Raw genomic sequence first — 18759 nt, 5'->3', positions numbered from 1 at the left:
AAAAATTGATTTTTAAAAGAAAAAAAATTTAAAAAAAAAAAAAAAAAAAAAAAAAAAAAAAAAGATTGAAAACCGCCGTGCTGTACTACAACAGCGAATTGGGGACATTGCAGATAGAAAATAAATGTAAAGGGTAAATCTCTGCCAAAAAAAACCTCTGAAAATTTAAGGATAATCTCAGGAATTTTCTAGAAAAACACAGAATCTCTGATCTGAAACATAAATTTCCAATTTGTTTCCTAGAAAATTTCTGAGATCTCAAAGTTTGAGTGAAAATCATCCCTTGCTAGCTAATTTTGTTATTTGGAGCCTGATTGAGGGTGTGTGTGTGTGACTCATCACTATTGCGTGACTGAGTTTATTATTATCATTATTGTTTTTTAATTTAGTCTCATTTAGTTTTATACACTACCTAGCTCGCTGCGTTTTCTGCTTGATTTGTTCAAGAACAACCCAAGGACAACATGACCGAAAAACAGAATACTTTTCTGACAACAAGAGGAATAATGAAACGAACACTTGAGTAATAAACTGATTTTTTTATTTTATTTTTTTATTTTATTTTATTTAACTGAAAGGAAACTTTAAGTATTGTAAATCTAAGGTGGCCTCCAGATTTTGTTTATCCAAAGTGGACCTTGTTGCATTGAAAAGTTAGACAACAATTTGGGTAACTGCTTGGTTCTATTGCTATTTATTTCTTCAAGCACCAGTTGTTATTTATTCGGCAAAATCTGCTAAGATCCTGTTGGTCTAAAGGTTTTCCTTATTTATTCCTCACCATATATTTAGTGCTGATATGCACAGAGACAGATCGTTGCATTGTGTTCCTTATCTTGTTTTTGGCCTTGATTTACAGTTTGAATAGAAGATATTCAGAGGTGTGTGTCCTTCTCATCTCTCTCCAGTCAATTCAGTTTGCCAAATGGATACAATTCAAGTTCACAAAACATTCCAGCAGCAGATGGAAAAAAAAAAAAAAAATCAATAGAACAGTCAAAATGTTGCATATAAAAATGGCGGTGTATTATTTAAAGTTGAGCTATTTATATTATACGAGTCTTTTTCTAGTTCATTAACGCTGTCACTTTCGCTCACTGAAATTCATTTTGAGCGAGTTCAAATCAAGGACTATGTTTTAAATGAGACATAAAGGCGTTTTCAGAAAAGGGATAAGAAGTCACGTTTGAAGCCTGCCGTTGCCATGGGACCCAACAAACGTGTAGAAGAAGGCGCTCTGTTGAGATGAGACCAAAAACGCAACTTTTTGGCCAGAATGCAAAATCTTACGAGTGAAGAAAAACAAATGAGACGGAGGCAGTCAAAACCCAGTTGTGACTCGGAAAACTGATTTCTACAGCGCTCTCCAGTGTAGGTGAGCTTCAGGTAACTTGCAAAAATCAGATTTCATTTTTTGATTGCAAGATACTGTATAAATGCTGAAGGTACCTTAAGACGCGGGCGTCAAAGTCCAGTTCTTGGGAGCGACTGTCCTGCAAGTTTTGCATTCCTTCTCCGATACGCCTTAACCAAATGAACTCGGAGATGGAACCAGCTTTTACCTTGGGTTCACCTAGCGCACATCCTCTTCATTTAAGCAACAGATTCCAGTGCCTATGCCGACTGTACTCAAATCTGAGCTCTCGTCACATTTCTGTGAAATCCGCCGCAGTTAAAAGCCAAATAGTCCCACAGCCTCTGTAAGCTGCCACTTAATATAAAATGTGAAACGTCGTTATCGCTAACCATTATTAACTTTATCACATGAGCCAAGATGTATGAGGCAGGAACGGCCAGGGCATTATGTTTGTGATATTTATTTTGATTTTAGGCAACAGCCATATAGATAGAATAATCAAGAAAAATGAGCCGATTATCCATCAAGGGCATTACAAGAGGCAGGAGCCAATTTATCCCTGACGAGAATCCTCGAAATGGGCTTAATAAATCATCACGAGGGGGATATCATTTGGCCTCACCAAGAAAAAAAAAACAAAAAAACTGTAGTGCAAGCATATCTCAAGCCATTAAGGGCTAAAGTTAGCTCTAGCCCCGTCCTGCCAATCTATCAAAAGGGTGTGCAGTGTGAGCCAAAACAGCAGGCTGAGCCACGGGCCTGTAAGGTGCCCCCCAAGAACCAATGTTTCATTTTCATTAGCTACCAGGTCGTGCGAGCCTGCGGGGCCTGCGGAGCTGGCTTCCTCACAGTCTGAGCGCTAAGCTCTCCCGGGAAGTGAACGGATGGGGAAAAAAAAAAAAAAAAAAGTTTTCAATCACGTTTCTGTTTGAAGCAGGATCAGAACTTTATCAGGGGAAACCTGAGAAGCAGGTTTGTCTTGTTTTAAATAGTTTCAGCGTGTGGCTCCTTTTGAAAACGATCAAGAAACCGCTTTCCTCTTTGACGTGTCCCATCTGCTGTCATTCAGAACAAAAATCTCTCTGACGGCACGTTTTATATAAAGACGTCTTAAGGATTTAGCTGTTCTCTCTGATGAGGTGGTGAATGCTGTACTGTTTTAACAGAAAACATTTACGTTTAAAAAAAATTCAAATATATTTGCTATGTCCGGCATCAAGTGCAGCATCTTTAAGTGTTGAGGTTTTTTTTTTTGTTTTTTTTCCATGTTGTCCATTGCTTTTAAAGCATCCAGAAATTCCTCCTTCTCCCCGCTGCGCGTGATGCAAAATCGCATGGCAAACTGGTACATTCCTGGTTGCAGAGAAGTTTCCAGACTTCTGTAAAGGCTGCTCGAGCCTGGACCGCGGCGGTTGTGAAATCCAGGAACGTTGCAATGAGCTTTCCATTGAACGACAGCAGAGCTTGGTTTCTAACCCCCAAAATGGCACCTGCAAAACATAAACCACCTATTTTACATTTTAACAACTCTGAGAGCATTGTTCCGTGTTTGGAGCATATCAAGCAATCAGACCTTTAATTTAAGATCGAGTCTCTCTATTTTGCTACAAGCTATTACAATTGTTGATATCTACAATTCCAGTTTGTATAAGATAGCTAAACTTTCAGCTTCGGATGTGAGATTTCAGCCATGCTGTAATGGCATGTAAAACCAGACCACTGGTAGATAAGACTGGAAACGAGATCATAAAGTTGAATATGGAGGCCTTACGGAAAACTGCCGTTAGATTCCTAATTGGGAAATGTGGTTCGGTGGTGAAAGATTTCCTAATCCCCCCCCAGCCTATTGCTTATTATCTTGTGAAACAATTTTACCTTGGTCGGCTGTGTGATTGCAAGCACTCCCAAGATCACCCCAGTGGTACTTCTCCCTCTCCCTCTCCCTTCGTCAGCCTTTCAGATAAATCTGTCTGCACAGCTCGCGTCATCATCTCCTCACGGTCAGGGCCACATTTAGACGAAACAAATAAAAGGAATTTAGACAAATCACAGATGAGACAAACAGCCTTTAACTGCCTGAGGGCCCCCGCGTTCGCTTGTTGTTACCGAAAGTAATAACTTTATCTCGGGGAGACTTATGAGAAAGAAAACCTCTGGTGGTGGATTATGACAACTCCGCTGGAATGAGGCTGCATGCGTGTCCCTTTCATTTTCACTGCACTTGTCCTTGCAACTGTCTCCAAATTCATAGTGTAAATGTGCCATCTGGGTGACGCGCCAAGGAGATGTTGTCAGTTTTCCTTTCAAGTTGGGGTAAAGCTTCGCAAGGCTGGTGCAGTTGTATTTTTAAGGGTCATTTATACGTTTTTCTTTTATATACGGCCAGCATTTTCTTTTCTCTTTTTTTTTTGTTTATTTAAGCACCATCTTTTTCTCATAACTCCAACAAAACAAAAAGCAGAAGGCAATTGCAAAATGGTCACTCCCCCCCTCCCCGCCGAAAAGCGCACTTTGCAAGTGTTTGTTCTGCAAAATTGCCGGTTTCGGTCAAGCCGAACAATTAGAACGGTTCGTGGTGTCAAACAAAAGTGCCGTGTCCTTATTGCTGACAAATGACTGTTTAGTCAAAACAGCTGATTGGTTTTTCTTTTTTTTTTTTTTTTTTTTTTTTGTTTTTAACAAGCGACCGAACCTGAAATGACAGGTGCGGGGAGACAATTTACAAATCGAAACCAAGTGACAGCTCTGCAATCATTCCACTCTCGACTCGTTTGGAGCCATTCATGGGCGCCGCCCGCCCCGACCGCCGCCGCACGAAAACAAAAATCCCAGACGGCAAAAACAAACAAAGGACGCTCGCGTAATTTGGGAGCCCGTTGACGGACACCTTTTTCACGCAGCAAGCAATTAACAAGAGATTATAGATTATGCCTGCTTTGTGCTCAGAGTTGAGAAAGTTCCTTGAAATTTTGTTGAATAGTTATGTTAATAGGCATGCTGGAAAAAGAAAAAAAAAAACAAAACAAAAAGAACTTTAGCTAAGAATCATGCTGCCTTTTTCTATGTGCTGTTTTCATTAAGAATTGTCATTTTTTTATCTCTAGAATTGACTTAAGATATTTTTGAGATGCTTAAATGTTGTGGTGTTTTGGAAAAAAGAGCTTAGTAGAAAATTTGTCATCAAACATAAACCTAACGTAGCAGTGGAAACACTGGAGGTTTTGTCTTTTTTTTTTTTTTTTTTTTTTTGTCCTTTTCCCACATGTAATGAATGCAGTGAAATTAAAACTTGGATTTTTCTGAACATTTCCACAGTTCCACAGCTTCTACCAAAACAGATATATTTATTTTAGGGATGTTTTACATATCTCCACCAATCAGTGTGGCTGGCACTGTATGCTTAACCGGGCTATTTTAATTCCAGTTTGGTATTTGTAGCATGAACAATTTCTCTGCTGAATTTGAGCTAAATGAACAAATAGCATTTCTTCCCTGGACAAACACACAGACGTACAAAAGGAGAGGCTGGTGAGTGACAGATAAAGCAGAATTTGATTCATTTGGCAAAAATCGCCTTTTGGAACATGGAGATGAGCAATATGATTAAATCATTTTATCACATTCATGTATGCGGGGAGCCAGTAGAAATTCAGCCAGCCATGAATACAAATTTTTGAGGTCCAGGACCGACTGTTCTGCTCATTTGGAAAGGCTGTACATTATTAAGTATGCACATGAGGATAAATTACATGCAATGTGTGGATTTGCCAGTCAGTGTGAATGAATTCCAACCTTTTTTTTTTTTTTTTTCTTGGTTATTCTGTGCGAGTCCATTGTGTGCAGCAGAGCCATCCACTGTAGGGAAGACTCGGCCAACAACACAGAACTTCACAGAAACTTCACTGAATAAACTGAACGCGTTTATTAGCTACAGCAGAAAAAGAAACCGACACCATATAGAATCATTCTGCCGAAATGTATACTCCTGTTTAATTTTGCAGATAAATGTTTGTTTTTAAAAACTGGCCGACCTAACTGAGGTCGGGTATCTACAATATGATCTTCAGGGTGATTTCAGTGAGTGAAGGCAGCGCTCGTCTGATTGATCTTTTCCACTTTTATATTTCTGCATCTTAATATCTTCACATCTTATTTTTATACGTTTGCTTAAATGTTATAGATATTTGAAAACGGCTATAGAACAGATTAAAAGATATATCTTTTTAAGGGAGGAAAGAATTTTAAACTCAGAGAAGAGAAACTTCGCCACAGCAACTGTAGTAGAATCCAAAATTAGATGTGCTCATAAGAGCCTGAGTGCTTCCGAGGGTCGTAAAGGGTAGAAAGTTTTACGTAGTAAATATAAGACAACACATTTAGTGTTTAGATCCAGATTACTTGGATATAAGTAATCCAAGAAACACATTTCTTTCTTGGATTACTTTCTTGTCTTTCGTAAAGAAATTTCTCATCTTTACGAAATGTCGTAAAGATGAGAAATTTCAACAGAAGACCATTGGGCAGAGCATCGGTGGGGCGTCTCTTCCAATAGCTCAAGTACCCAGCGAAAATCCATGACAAAACTGACCATCTGAGAAAATATGACCTACAAACACACTCTTTGTAATCTAATGTGGTGGGCCTTAAAGAAAACTGAAGCAAATTCATACTGAGGAGTCATTTCTATAGAAAGACCAGGAACACGACAGCCGGGGAAAAAAAAAAAAAAAAAAAAAAAGAACTGTCAAGGTAAGTTCTAACAGAACCAGGAGAGCTAGAAACGAACATCTAAAATGATTAAAGTTATACACTATAATACTTTAGTATGATGGACACCCAGAGGAAAAACAACAAATTTCAAATAATCAATGTTTCAAAATTGATTATTTGAAATAATGTTATTGGCATAACATAATTTCAAGCTTGCCTGTCGAATCAAATTTTCAACATTGCAACTCTAGTCATCAGACATGCGTTTCGTGGCACAGGCATTAGTGTAAGAAGCGTGGCCATTTTCACCAAACCGCTGTTCCTAATAACGACGGACCCTAACAGCGACCCCAGCTCCTCCACTTCTCCGGCGGAATTAATACCCTCAGTCCTCTCGCAAATCCAAATCCGAGGCTGTCGGTGTCATTTTCCCTCCAAGCCTGTTGCAGGAAACCACATGAGATGCAAAGCAACTTCTTTCTCAAAAACAAATAAGCTGCACAACACTTCACAACCTCCCTGTGGGGAAGCCTTGAAATGGATTATCTGTCTTTAAACACCCACACTCCTTTCTCTGTTTCTCTCCTCAGTTCTCGACATCTCCTGTTCTCTGATCCAAATTATAAATCTCAACTGGAGGGTGAAAGATAAAAGTTCCCCCAGGAAAACAGCTTTTATGTAAAGAAGAGGGCGGTATGTGCTATTAGAGCTGCATCTAGCCACCAAACTGGATCGCAGACTTAAACGTCTTAACTTTTGCGCCATGGATGCGGCGGAAAGCATTTTGAAAGCCGCCTGAATTTTTGTTGGTTCCCCCTGTGAGTTGCAGCTGCAAATCGGAGGCTGAAAAACTAAAGAATATTCAAATATGAAACATAAGATGGCAAGTTGAAAACTTGGGGAAAAATTGGTCTGTGTGTAACTGGTCTATGTAACGTACTTTATTAAGTGAGTTAGACATAAATTAATCTTTATTTTACATTCTTATTAGAATTTTGAATTATCTGGGATTTGGTCACATTACAACTACATACTTCAATCTATTTTATTCTGATCGAAGAAAACATGCCTGCACATTGGAAAAAAGAATCATTTTCAAATTTAGAAATAAGCTGCACGTCTCAAAAGTGAAAATCATTCATATCCACCCCCCCGCCTCTACTCTAGAACCTCTAAATAAAATCCAGCAGAGCCAAGGATGTGGTGAGGTTTCAAGCAGAGTTTGGTTTTAAAAGAACATCCCGAGCTCTGAATAACTCGCATTTCACCGCGCGCTCTTTTTATAGCGAAAGGCAATTAGCGAGCTTCCTTTATTCAAAGAAAATACACAAACTCTAAAAATGTGCCAAGTCTACCTATTAATTGCTCCTCCTAATTTCAGCGGGGAGATTGCTCTGCAGCCCTTCCACAGGAATGAGAACCGACTCGCAGCAGCTGAAGCCTGGTCCCGTTAACGGCATCGCCATGAAGGGAGCCATACTTGCTACTGCAGCCACTAAATGGATGGATTCAGGCGCATAAATATATATCGCTTTAAAATATGACGCGTGTATGAGAGGCTGACGATGCCTCATCATGTGCGAACAAATCCTTGAGCCTTAACAGAAGTGGAATCCACCCCGAGATGAATCTTATCCTCGACGGGTTTGTATTTGAAAATAATTCTAAATCATCCGAGAAGTTTGTTGCCGACAGGAAACGAGACGGTTGAGACGCAACTGAGATGTAGCTTTTGTAAAAAAAAAAAAAAAAAAAAATCAGTTTTTTTTTTACATATTTGTTAAAAATGTCAGTATGTCGAGACTGTATACACATTGTGGGGGGAAAAAAATTTGAGCTCCTCTGTCTCGTTCCTGTGGTCCTACTGTCATCTGCCAAAAAAAAATACACTTCTCCTGGTCAGAAGCAACCAATCAGAAGCCTTGTTGTTCATGTTCACACTGCTCAAATTGCTAGTTTTCTGCATGTGCTAACGGCGTAGAAACAACTGACGCTGGTAATCTATTTACCCCCCCACCCCCAACCCCCAATATCGGTGGCTATACTTGCCAGCTTGCGCACACGCAGCAGGCTCTGCTGTTGTGTGTTTTGCGTCTGCCTTTCGCTTAGCACGGTGGCTTTTGTTTATCTAAGTTTTCTCAAACGTACAGCTAAAATCTACCTTCAGTCTCGACTGGACATGGCAATCCAGAATCTCTTTAGCACTTCTCTTCCTCTGTAAAGAGCTTCATCGTCCAGCCTCGGCCGGCGTTACCCGTTGTTTAATATTCTTCACGTGGCATCTCAACTCTTGCTCAAAAATCTGTTCCTGCTTGTTTGTTTCCTTGCTGACCTCTATTACCACTTGGCAACGGGAACACTTTCATTTTTCACGATGCCTGTCCGTGGCTACAAGCAGCCAGCTGAAATATATGCTCAGGCTTCGGCAGCCAGGTCAAACAATTTGCTGACTTCATATCTGTCCATAAGTGCCAAGAACTAAGGGGGAAGAAAAAAATAAAAATCCAAATGTCATCGCAGTGGTATCGGAAACCCTTATGGAGCAGAAGTGGATCCAAACTTTCTTTCCTTTAAAAGTCCACTCCTGGCAGATATGCAGATATGTAGCAGATGACCTATCTTAATTGGCTTCATTGGAGACCATAGGAGATTTTTTTTTTTTTTTTTTTGTATGCATACTTCAACATGACTAATTTAAGGAGACGGAGACATGTAGAATACCGGAAACTTTTTAATTACAGACAGGATCAGTCATTCCAGAGTAAAAACAAGCATTTTAATGCCTTGCATAAATATTCACACCTCTTTAACTTTCCCACGATTGTCTGATTCCAGTTGACGCATTAGTTTAGTAATTGGTCATTTCTACCACAGACTAGGAGTGTATGAAATGGGACCCAGAGGCCATTCAGTGTCTCTTTAATTTGTACAGTTAAACCAGTGGTACAAATGTGGCCATACAACGCAAGTGATTGATGCAGATGGACAGTTTTGAATTATGTTATGATGTTAATCCCTCATCAAAAACATTGTTGTGATCATGTGCTGAAATCAGTGTCAGAAAGAGCAGGAGCTTCTTAAAGAGATATAGCCTCAATTTCAAGGTGTTAAATTGCGAAGTCGGATTCCTTTTAATTCGTGTTTGACGTGGCATTTTTAATGAGACCCAAATGTGCCATTGAAATACATAAAACTGGCCCTGAGAAGAAAAGGACAAACGTATTGTAAAATGTTTGTTGATGTAGACAGATGATCTTAAAATGGGAAATATTCGATACGTACACCTTAGGGTTCCTGGTTTTCATTCATTACTTTTTACTTTCATTTGAATGTAACATTAAATAGGAGCATAAAACAAATGGATCACGTTTCTTTTGAAGACAGAGTGACCCTCATTCTGTTCTTGTTGCTTAGAATGGAAATTGGAAAATAATTTAACCAAAAAAACAAACCATTTGGACATCATTGAGATAGACCAACACAAAGGACTGCATGAAGTGTAAGGGAAGTGATGCCTGACATTCAAAATGTTTTGAAATGCTCCACATTTGCATTCAGTTTCTTTTAATCTGAAAAAAGAAAAAAACGTCCACACTTCCAGTGCAACCAGGTGCCTTTTAGAAGTCATCTAATTAGTCCACCTGTGGTATAATTTAACCCCAGTATAAATCCAGCTGTTCAGTGAAGTGCGCGGTTAGAGGGCATCTTGTTAGATGACATTAGTGAAGAAACACCTTCACGAAGCGGACGGGGTGAAGGGGAAACGCGGAGAAGTTTCTAGTAACATTCCAAACTTTGAACATCTCAAACTGGTCTGTAGGTAGGAAGGAGAAAGAAACCTACGAGAACTTCAACTTACTGTTTCTCGAAACCTGTGTGAGGAGCACAGAAAGATGCGGGAGTATGAGTCGTTATCGGATTAGATCGATATTTCTGGGGTACCTTAGCAAGGCACCACATATTCAGAGTTTACTAATGAAACGAATGAAGACGTCGCGAGTGATGAGATGTAAGCCAAGTTTCTGGAAGTGTAATCGTGTGCGTGGTATTTCTCGCTGAGCTGTATGCGAACATGAAACATGCACGACATACTTTTAACCTTTTCAGAGGGCTTAAGCTTATCCAGCCCCATCCCATTATTTTGCTCTGTGCCAGCAAAAAAAAAAAAAAAAAACCCTCTCCTCCTCATGCCTTCATAACTCTGTGGGAGTTGATTAATGAAGCAGATTTCCAGCTATCAAGCTGGGTGCAAACTGTTCAATTATGCATCTTGGAATCTCCTTATATCATGTTTTAGTAGCCTTGGTAGCTCAGTGGGGCCTGTCTGTGTCTGTGTGTGTGTGTGTGTGTGGGAGATCTAGCCAGAGGCAAGCCTCCGTAGCACGAGGCGTATTTGTTGAAGCGATGACCTTTGCCACACGACAAATTAAAGTGGAGTGATTGGAAGAGTACTGTCAGCGTGGCTTCTTCATGAGGTCTCCGCCAGGGTTGTCACAAACCGTCCTGGCAGGGCTCAGTCCGCATTCAGAGTTAATCAAAATGCATGGCTGGGGAGAAGAGCGAGGAAGGCAGCAGGCTCACGCTGTAAACACTAAAGAAGCCTTTTTTTTTTCTATGTTTTTTTTTTTACAACCCAACGCAGACATCTGTCCTCATCAGGCACAGCTGCTCGGAGACTGCCTTATGATTGTTTGGTTGCTTTTTGCAGACACTTTCATATTTATTTATTTTTATACAGGAGTACAGTGTTGATTGGGTAGCAATCTCTTTTATCTGATGTAATTCCTGGCAGATATATAAAAAAAATAAAAAATAAAAAAAAAGGTTGGTGGGCTTTGAGAAACAAAACACTTGCATCTCGGTGGGTGAAAGTTAGGATTATTGTGCGCCTTGTAAACACGGGGCTGTGAAGTTCTTATTCAGCACTTCTGAACATTAGGCTTCAAACGGAAACAACAAAGAGCCGCGTCACAGTTCTGCTTCTGTTTTATCAGCCCGAGCACCTGCTTCTGTCACATGCAAAAATCATCTGCAAGATCAGGGGTTTAACGTTGAATTTTCTGCTGTTTTAATGTTTTTTTGTTTTTTTTTCTGCTGTTTTATTAATCACTGTCCTATTTTGTGTGTGTGTGTGTTTTGAATATACCCATTTCGTGCCTGTATATTTTTTTCTCTCCACTACACTAATTGTTTCTTCTTTTCATGCTATGCATCTACACAGATCTGTGGTGCATACAAATGTAATTTTCATGCGCTATGTTGCTACGTTCTATACAAATATAGCACATTATGAACGTCAACTTTGACGGGACGTTACAGTTTTGTCCTTTTAAAGTTTTAGCCAAGAGTAATGAGCAAATCTTTTCTATGTATCGAGGTTTGACCAAGACTCAAACTTCGACTCAGAGTTGGAGTAATTGCCTCGTTGCCACGGTCTCTCATTTCAGAAAAGCTCACGTCCAAATCCCTTTGGTTCTGAAACGAACCCAAATCGTCCTAATAATCGGGTACATGGTGATTAAGCCGATGGGTCATATTTGGTTTTGCCAACATGACGACATGTACCTGAAAGGCATGGCTCCAAAAGAAGTGTCGTTCAGACAACCGCGATGATGCAAAAGTCGCTTGTGCTTCCATACGCTCTTTAGAGAGAGGAGGTATTTACTTGGTAATGGTCCCAAACAAAATACCTACCAAGTGTTTTTCTAGTCGTACCGCCAAAAACCGTTGCATTGCTGGAACGTCCACTTCTGAGAACTGTCCTAAATGTTTCTCCCTTGCGATTAATCTTTTGGTATCGCGAATGAGATTGTCTGGACGAGGGCCTTTTTAATCTTCTCAAATTGAGCTGCGGCCACAATGGCATCTCTAAAATTCAGACCAGCAAACGGTCAAATTGATCACTAATTAATAAAGTGCACTTCATTAATAGCACCTGGCATCTATTTTTTTTTTCTTTTGACTCCCAATCAGTAAAGGTGTATGCAGTTTATCGTATGACTCTACTGATGGACATAAATGTTCTAATGATTGTATATTGCGCCAAGGCATAACAAAAAAAAAATAAATAAAAATGGCTTGAGGAAGAAAAAGAGTACAGAAGAACTTGAGCGAAGCTAAAAAAAAAAAAGTAAAACTATGAACATGCTTTTTTTTTTCTTTTTTTAATCCACAGAGGTTCTCTTTGAGCCTCTTTGTTTGTGGCTGGTGATGGTTCTCCCATGAGTAAGGTAACAGGTGGGTGGATAGACAAAACAAAAGATCAAATCAATAGTTTCAACTGCTGCTTAATTGCACATCGGGAGCCAAAGGTTTTTTTTTTTTTTTTTTTTTTTACTGCCCTGGTCAAACTTTTAATATACCTTGGGTCTCTGAAGAACAGTGCTCCCACACACCCTGCATTGTCAAAGAAACAAAAGGCTTTTTCACAAGTTTTTCTTATGCACCCGACCCTCCAGTCAACTCCAGCAGCTTCCAGTTATCACAGAAATAGTTCACAAACAACACCGAATGTAATGAAGTCACAGCATCTGAATTAAGCAGCTTATGAGATTAAAGTATCCAACCCACCTACTTTGTTCTGGAAATCATTAGAAAACAAAGGGTTTAAGCTAGAAAGGGGGTTTAAACTGAACTGAAGATTTTCCTTCTCGCTTTAATCGAAACGCCGCTGAAATCTGTGATGCGGCGTAATTTCTAATCATTTTTTGCAGAGCAATTTTTAGGAAAAGAAATCAAGCGCATCCAAAAATATTACCGGTTCAGTCTACCTCCGCATTAGTTTGACAGTTTAGTGCTATGGGTTTATGGGATTTGGAGCCTTGGATAATTTGACAGAAACAATCAACGTTAAGAACATCATTAAAAGGTGTTTAGGATGTTTGCCGAGGCAACCTCACCCCGTCTAATCAAAGGACTGAAAGCGATTGTGCTCTAAATGTGACAGAAATGATCCGGGATCTGTGACCGAGGATTGCATCTAGTGAGCTTACAACCGTAACTCTCGTGTAACTTAAAGATGTAGCTAAAAGAACTGATGCAAAGTACAAGTGTTGTTGTTGTTAAGGCCTCTAATGCTGAATTAATGTCATCAGCTGAAATTTGTCTAAAAATTGTTTTATGTATAAATATCTGCTGACCGTTTTGAAGATTTGCACCATTTTTAAATGTAATTTATACATTGCTAAAAGTGAAATTCATCATTTGCCTTTTTTTTTTTTCCCCTGTTACATTGACTAACTTCCTTTGCACATACTATGTGAGCATTCCCTGCATAGCAGCAGGCTGCCTCTACCTTAATTTGATCGATGCGATTTTTCTAAGCGCACGCAAAAACATCTGAAGTGTTTGGGGAGTAACCGTTATTAATTTGACGATATCATTGCAGCGCAGAGGATGGACAAAAAAATGGAATGCGCGTGTGTGTGTGTGTGTGTGTGTGTGCGCGCGTGTCATGTTCATTGCCAACTCAAATAAAGATACAGTGAAGAGCAGCACTTTAGAATTCCAGCTGACAAAGCCCAAAAAGAAGTGGGTAGACTTTCACTGACAAAGAGGGCTCGGTGGAGTTCAAGCCATAAAAATTGTGAATATCTGCATCTTATTCTGCTAACCCTCAAAATAGTTATTGGTCGTAGGAAAAAGCTTTCAACTTACTGACGAGGGCTCATCTTTGGCAAACCAGGGACATAAGTCCAAAATATTGACTTATTTTATTTTAGCAGGTGTAAAACATGATGACGACGATACACGTGTATACAGTAGAGCTCACATATGTCTCCAACTGTCTCCTCTGTCTCTACTATTTCTACCAAACACCCAAAACATTTTTTTTTTTTTTTTTTTTCAAGATTTCAAAAGTTCTGGCATGTCATTGGTGTCGAGGGTTGATCTCAGCCCTTTTACACACACACCCGTGACTTTCTTCTGGGCTTTTCAAGTACAAATGTATCTGATGTACAGTACATGCAGATGTTGTCAGCTTGGAACTTGAGACTTGGGCTGCAATTCCCACAAGTTATTGAAACTGGGAAACAACAGTTGTAACAGGTTGTCTGGTTTTTATGAATTTCGATTTCAGCTGCGATTCGTCAACGGTAGAGAAGCATGGGTAAACTCTGCACTGGTCTGGAGGGTAGATTCTTGGTACACTTTCGAACCAACCAAACCTCACATGATCCTGGTCATGCCCCAACATTTAGGGCCACAGTGCATCCGTCTTCTGCTTCTTCCAGAAGGATAATGCACCATTTCCTTTAGATTAAACCCTCGGGGCCTGGAGTTGCCCACCCCTGAAATAGACCAAACTTAATGAACGGGAGGCTCCCATCAGGAGTGTGCTGCAGACAAAATGTGCAGCACCCAAATAGATGTTTCCATCACCTTGTTGAAGCTATACCACCAAGAAGGCAAAAAAGGGAGGAAGCTCAATGCAGTACCTAAGAAAGTTTTCATACTTCTGCATGTTTTCTCCTCATATTCTTTCTGCCAGATGCTCCGTTGTAGCTTTAAATTGCTGAAACAGCTATTTTTTTTCTCCTTGTGAAACTTTTCACACATCAAAAGCACTGACAGACAGCAAAAAATAAAGAAGTAGTAATTAAATTCCTCAAAGAGATTGTGCCGATGCTCGTGCGGTCTGTGGCTTTTAGCTTGACAGATGGCTAACCGGTTCCCACAGTAAACATCGGTCTGTCGGTTTTAGCATGCTTAAAGTGAAACTGCAGATCAAAAACAAAGAGAGAAGATAAAAAGAAAAAAAAGTTCTCATTTTCTCAACAAACATTGCCAAATCCATAAACATCTATGGTGTTAGGATGCATTTAGGGTTGCTCTTCTCTTGCCTCCGTGTGCAAAACGAGCTGGAGTCGGAAAACAAAAGATTGATCGTTTTACCTTTAAAGGAAGAGTACATCGATCGGTGCATAGTTCACAATATTAACCTTTTTTTGAAATAAGAGAGGACACACATATTTGTTTCCCCTTTAACTCTCGGTGCTGAAACGAGTTCACTAATAGCCGCTCTCATCCAACCTACACATTCTCTCTGAAGACAAAGATCTTCTCAAGTTTAAAAAAAAAAAAAAAGAAAAGAAATCAGAACAGAGAACCTGCTGCTCCACATCAACTCACTTTACATAACTCTGGTTTGTTGTTTGATTTGGATTCATTTCGTGCCAGCCCCCCCCTTTTTTTTTCTTTTTTTTTTTTGAGTAATGTTGGATTCAGAGGTGCTGGGTGTCCAGCCTTTTTTTTTTTTTTTTTTCTTTTTTCCCCTCCAGCTAACAGATGTGTGGGCAAGGCGCAAACAAGCTCCTGACGCTTTGCTTGGTCCATAAATAACCTGTTTCTCTTAATCCATCAAGTTTGTGGATGTGGGAACCGGTTTCTCTGCAGCAGGGAGGGAGTGCAGTGCCTGCAGATGCCTGCAGTAGCATGATGTATAAGCTTGTTCGATGCATAGGGGTCCGGCCTACTTCGGGGACCGGACATTATGCCAAGCTAGTGCTACACATCGATCATGCTTAAGGACTGTACAGCCTATTTCACTTGGCAGTGAGCCATAGCCACCCTGTGTGCACTTATTTCCATACATAAAACTATGGATGTGATTTATTCATAAGGTCGAGTTGTTCGGAGGAGCAGTTAAAGCCTCAAAGGAACTTTTTTTTTTTTTTTTTTTTTGCTTGACAATGTGAAAAACTCAATCCTACATTTCAATTGGCACCGTGAGGCAGTATTTGTCTCCTCGCGTATTTCTTGTGTCTTTGGTTCTTTGTAATGTCAAAGACAACCAGAGTGAGCAAAAGTTGCAGTTTTCAAAATATTGCTCCTTTTGATTTAGGGAAACTAGCTGTCCATCTAGCCTACCTTAATGTCCAACTGTAATGGTACCTACAGTTACATCGGAAATGAACAGTTTGTAAAATCATATTAGTTCAAGTTTACAAGCCAAACTTGATTGAAACCACACCTGTACCATCACAGCCTCTCATAAATGGAGCTAGATAAAAGGCAACACTCCCTCCCATGATCTAAAGACATTCAAAATTACAGACATCGTCAGTAAACCCAATGCGTCAGTCTGGAAATGTTTGAATCGGTTTCTAAGACTTTGGGACACCAGGGAAGCGCAATAAGACCAATATTTCATAAAAGCAGAACACCTCGTCATCAGTCACCGACCTTCCGAAATGACTGTACATGTGTCAACAACTCATCCAGGAGGTCACAAAAACCCCAGACCAACATCTGAAGGACTGTAAACTGAAATATGGCATCTATAGGAGAGGTCTAAAGCCAAAAACCGCTGCTGACCATAAAGAACACCCTACATTTAGCTAAACCCCTCCACGACCCCCCCAAAAAAATCAACCAGGTTAGTTTAGATACATTTCTCTCCATAATAAAATAGGTTTTAAAATGACTTTCTTGTATTTACTTAGGTTTGACATATATTTGATTTTAAACATTTTAAAATGCAAAAAGTAAGGAAATCCGCCTGGAGCCAATGACTATTTTCATTGCACCACGTAGAAATCCCAGTATCTTCAAATTTGTCTTTCTATTTAAATAAAAGTACTATGGCAACAATAAAAAAAAAAAAAAAATCCTGGCAAATTACAAGAAAGCCTAACAAATAAAATCTGCCTTGAGAGACAAATTATTCAGGTCTCGCCTTGAACGAGACGTGGCTGACCATTTCCATTTGTATGTCTGTGTGTTCGAGACCCGTGTGAAAGTACCAGCCAAATCTAATGAAACGTGGTGCAGAAGTGGAGCGGAGGCAAAAGAAAAACCAATTAGATCCTGGCAGGTCTGGTTCTAGACACACTGCAGAGTAGGGCATTGGTCTTGGCAGAGACTGTGCGCTCAGGCTGCCTTTCTAGTTAGCAAAATGAAGTTTGAGTCAGCAAATTAGCCCCAGTAACCTTTTGGTTTATGCTTGTTGTTACGCGACTGCTACACTTGGTGTGTCGGTGTGTTGGTGTGTTATTACAGTGATCCAGAATGTGAATAATTTGACCTGTTGATTATTGATTTTCTTTTAATAATGAGAAAATAAGCTCCTTGAAGCAGCCTCCAACCTGTAATGTTGGAATCAAGAATAACAAGTTGGTAAAAAAACAAAAAACAAAAAAAAAAAAACGGGTAAATAAAACAAGCACATACAGGACAAGTATCCAACTTTGAGATCTTCATTAAAAGATAAAATGAGGGGAAAATTATGTAGAGATCAAGAATGAAACCCTGGAGTTTAGTCATCTATAGCTGCAGGAAAACAAAGTTCAGTCCTACACAGTTCCACAGTTTCTATAACTCCAAGTAATTTCAGTTCTCTTTTTAATCTGGTTGTTTGTTGTTTTCATAATGCATGAACTGCAGTGGTTCACAAGCCTTGTAGGGGGTTTTATAAGGTGGTCTTTAGCCCCCAATTCAAGGGGTTAGCTTTCATAGCATGATAGAAACCCATAAACGTCAAAGAGAGGGGATATTTTTATTTATGGAGCCTCATAAGTGATTCATAACTCTTGAACTTTTTGAAATGTGTCACATTGCTCTGACAAACTTAATTCTGTTACCCTGAAATGAAGACAAAGGAGTGCACGATTCTGACGCGAAGCAGAATTATGCATTAGGAGTGCATAAGCCCAGAAAAAGTGCTATAGGGTGAACCATCTGGTGACTGTGGAGGATTTTGGAGTGCAGTGGCTTTATGTGCATGTTCAAAAACCGGCTTGAAAAGACACGAGCGTTGCAACGTAATGGCACACGATCCTCCTAGAAGCAACGATAACAAGATGGGACATGTTTATAAAGGGATGGCAACCAAATGCAGGTAGGATGTGCTGCTGAAATGATGCCCATTTACTACTGAGGACCAAAGATGTGGCAAGAAAATATCCTCCACACCATTAGCGTTGCTGGATTACAGTAACATCCATAAAGCATCAACAGTAAAGGGTAAAAGCCTTTCTTACCTGGTTAGCTGAAGACCATCTTCAGTGACACACTCAAGTCACAGAGAAAAAAAAAAGCAGACAACTTGCTTTCTTCCTCTCCTAAAAAGAACCATCACAAGGCATTTCACACTCTGAGCAGGAGTTTTATTTTTTTTTCCAGTTTCTAATTATATCCTTTTTATCAGGTCACAGTGTGATTGGTTTTGGGCGATAAAGCGAGGAGTTGAGTCGGCCCCCCTCACACCCCTCAAAAAGAAGCGGAACAAAAAGTGAAAATAAGCAATCATGTTGTTGAGAATTAGGAGAAAACCGTTTTTTTGGGGGTTTTTTTTATCTCACTTGGGAGTCAAAGTGAAACTTTAAAAATGTTCCCTTCCTAAAAGGAACAGCAATCAGCACCTCGTCCTTTCAGGAGCTTTGCATGCATCTCCTTTAAACTCTGCAAATGTTGTCTCTCGTTGGCAAGCTTTTTTTTTTTTTTTCCGCCCCTCGAATTTATGAGGAACTTTAAAAAAAAAAAAAAAAAAAAAAAATGAGGTTAATAGTTTTTAGAAACTTAACTGTGAAGTTTGCACTCTCTTATGTAAATCTCTTTGCCGATGAGGCTGCTGAAGATCAAGACTTCCAGGTTTCACAGGTGTGTCGTCGTACCGGCAAACCCCTCGCCCCCCCCCCCCCCCCCCCCCCCCCCCCCCCCCCTACCCTCTTATTTCACCTTTCCTTTCTTTT

The 18759-nt window shown here is 39.8% G+C and overlaps 1 long non-coding RNA gene across 1 annotated transcript in view; it reads left to right on the top strand.

Moving 5' to 3' along the window:
- The first annotated feature begins 1221 nt into the window (after window positions 1-1221).
- LOC106952912 (uncharacterized) overlaps window positions 1222-18759 on the top strand; it is a 94946-nt gene continuing 77408 nt past the window's right edge. Inside the window, exon 1 of the long non-coding RNA XR_001426069.1 lies at window positions 1222-1386. This is a non-coding gene — a long non-coding RNA (uncharacterized LOC106952912). The remainder of the gene's footprint in view (window positions 1387-18759) is intronic.

Source organism: Poecilia latipinna, unplaced genomic scaffold (assembly GCF_001443285.1).
Source record: "Poecilia latipinna isolate Pla-1442-1.1 unplaced genomic scaffold, P_latipinna-1.0 Scaffold546, whole genome shotgun sequence".
Classification (NCBI taxonomy): domain Eukaryota; kingdom Metazoa; phylum Chordata; class Actinopteri; order Cyprinodontiformes; family Poeciliidae; genus Poecilia; species Poecilia latipinna.
This window is presented reverse-complemented; position numbering and strand designations above follow the sequence as displayed.